Source organism: Sinocyclocheilus grahami, unplaced genomic scaffold (assembly GCF_001515645.1).
Source record: "Sinocyclocheilus grahami isolate Dianchi unplaced genomic scaffold, SAMN03320097.WGS_v1.1 scaffold154.1, whole genome shotgun sequence".
Taxonomy (NCBI): Eukaryota; Metazoa; Chordata; class Actinopteri; order Cypriniformes; family Cyprinidae; genus Sinocyclocheilus; species Sinocyclocheilus grahami.
This window is the reverse complement of record NW_015505333.1, coordinates 1,435,475-1,438,637: the sequence shown is the minus strand read 5'-3', so window position 1 is coordinate 1,438,637 and position 3,163 is coordinate 1,435,475. Positions and strand designations below refer to the sequence as shown.

Sequence of the window (3,163 nt, the reverse complement as noted above, 5' to 3'; positions counted from 1 at the left end):
GAAGAACCTTTTGAAGCACCTTTATTTTTAAGAGTGTACTAACAAGAACAGTTTACTCTGGTGTCGCTGAACAAGAATTTAACCATGAAGAGCAGTTACTTTGTTTCTAAGCGCTCACATTTTTTGCTGTTCGGGGAATTTTCGCTGGCGAAATCCATTCATTTAAAAGAATCCACGCGATCTGGAATTGTGTGGGAGGCAGAAGATTTTCCCATGCAGATTTCATAACTGGTTTGTTGGTTACACAGATTCAAAAGTGATTCGTGTGAGACATTATTGCACTATTGGCAACATAGACAATGGACCTATTTTGTCTCAGAATTTTTGCCAAATCTATCTATTAATTTATATATATATAGCCTACACACACACATAATGAGTATTTGGGCATCCTACCTACTTCACATACTTAACATACTTTACATATTGTATAGTAGTATAATAATCGATTCTGAGCTTAGCTTAGTGTGCTGTGAGAAACGTGCGCTTTTCTTGACTTTGTGCTGTTTCACCTGCCGGTGTTTCAGTGTTTTTTTCCTTCCAAATGCCCTGTGTATTTCTAGGGTTGCCACCCTAATGTTTGACTAAATGTTAGTCGACAAGAAGAGGCTTAGTTGACCAGAATTGTATTAGTCGGTTAGTTGCAGAAAAAAAAAAGAACTGACTATGTCCGTGATGGACGGATCGTTAACGGAAATGTCTACTTTTAAATGAACCAATTCAAATCAAAAACAAAAATTCTCTCATTATGTAATCCATAATAAAGGTGCATTTCTCTCTAAAGGCGATGCGCTGTACTGCAGAGATGGCGCGTCAGCGTCGTCAACTTCATCTTTGCAGCCCACACTGACTCAACTAATGGCGTGAATAAGCGACTAGGTAACTAGAAAAATCTTGAGTTGGGGGCAGCCCTATGTATTTCAGTGTTTTACCTTCCATGATTCCCTGAATTGGAATCGGAACGGATTGTGATGTGCCTAAATATTCCCACCCCAACTGTTGGCCCTGTTGAAGACTGGCCCTCTATTGTGAGGTCTGCTTTTGTGTATGTGTTTTCAAGAAAGCTTTGTCAGTTAATGTAAGTGCAACGGTATGTGGCAAACAGTTTTGCACCACAGGCTGCCTTTTCACAAACTCAAAAGTGAAGTCATTCGCACACCTGTCACAATACCCTTCATTCAGTCTTACCCCATGACCGCCAGCGGCCTCTTCTTTGACAATGTTGTAGAACAGGCATGTGACGACTCCTGTCACAGCTGCCTTTCACAGAAATGTGCACGTTTACACACAGTGGCCCACAAAGGTCAAGGTTTCACTCTGATGCTTGTGGTTGGTTTACAATAAGCCTCATTACTTCCTCTGTGGATTAAAACAGAGCGGTCAAACAACAAAATCAAGATTGTCTCAGAGGGTGAATTGAGTAAACCGTTCTGACAAACTTAATTCATACTGTTGTTACACCTGACAGCACACTCAGCACTGTCAAAACAAGCTCAGAAGATTCCGAACAAGTCATGGCCTTTTAGACAGACTCTCAAATGCTTTCACTGAGTGGCACAACAGTATATTTTCTGTATGATCACTATAGTTAGAGGAAACGACCACTTTTCTCTGGGATCCTACAGTGAGGGAAACAGACAGGTATGGGGTCGTGACCCTGGAACACAGCATGTGTTTCTAATGGATGGGTTTTCTTAATCGGCTGAGTGGAATGCGTGAGAAGAATGTATGGGTTAAGATGACAAGGAACCAGAGAACATGATACGAGTGTTTTGCCATAATGCACGCAAACAGTTTTTTCCTTTAGCACGCCGCCTGATCTTTGCTGCTCCTAAGTTCACTCTGTAGTGGTTGAATAGATGGAAAAATAAGAAATGCTGTATATAAATCATGGCAACTCTCTCATTGTTCGTAAATTGTAATGTATATAGGCAATATAAATTGGAAAAAAATAAGCCTTGAGATAACATGTTGCTTTTTTTTCTAGAAAAAATGTGCAGAAAAAAAATATGCAATATAAAATACAGTATATGTGTATGCATGTATATATGTGCGTGCATATATATATATATATATATATATATTTATATATTTATATTTATTTGTATATGTGTGTGTGTGTGTATTTTCGTATGCATGTGAAGTATTTTTCTTTTGACAAGTCAGACATTTTTTGCAAATGTCATGAATTATTTGAGTTGACATGAATATTAATTATTTAAAAAATATTTTTTGGGGGAAGTCACACCACAACCTCGACTATAGACTAACCCTACGTTTTCATAAAATGTCAAATCATTTGATGAGACCTATTGACCTTGATACAAATGTTTAGAAAAAAATAATTAAATTACCACAGTAGCACGCGTGCAATTCTGCATGTGTGTTAGGGCTGTCAAAAAAAATGCGAATTTTGAATATTCATCGAATTAAAAAAACAAAATCCACATTCGAATGCAAAAACGTTGCATTTGAATTTTAGGTCTACGTCAGCCATCAGGCAGCCTTATCAGTGGCGCACGAAATGCTACGACAATGTAAGTGTCATTGCATTTGAATGCTTTTGTTAGCCTATCCAGTTGAACCCACTAGATGCGGTGCTGCTACGTTGTTCATTCAAAATATAGCGGAAAAGGAGAGCATCAGTGGGGCGCAGATGTTGTTTACGGCGAAACTGAAACCAAGCCGTTCACACAGAACGCATATTTATCACATTTTCTAGAGGGGCATCTATCAGCGTTGCACTCGCGTCTCGCACAAGAGAGCCGCATGTTTAGAAAGCCATGTAAAATGAATGCAAGTTCAACTTTTAAAAAACATGTCTCAAGACTTCATGGCGGTTTTCCCCCATCCCACTGCATCTCATGTTTTTAAATGAAGAAAGTAGCCTACTCTTTGTGATTGGTTTTCGGACCTTTGTATTAAACTATACATACATGCATGGTGCTGTTTTTTTTCTAATTGTTTAAGCAACTTTATTAATTATATATGGTTTTTAAACATTATGCACCTTTTTTCATAAATAGTCGTGTTATTTTATTATGCTTTGAAGAAACGTGCATAATATTTTGTTCGATGCGCCCTCTTGCGGCCTCAGGAGAGAAGCCAAAAGCTTTTTTTCCCCCCTAACTGAAATTATGCCTTTTAAATTCGAATATAATTC

At 38.2% G+C, this 3,163-nt stretch overlaps 1 protein-coding gene across 1 annotated transcript in view; it reads left to right on the top strand.

Moving 5' to 3' along the window:
* Window positions 1–3,163, top strand: part of LOC107592578 (arf-GAP with coiled-coil, ANK repeat and PH domain-containing protein 3-like) — a 51,768-nt gene that overhangs the window by 580 nt on the left and 48,025 nt on the right. The window lies entirely within an intron of this gene.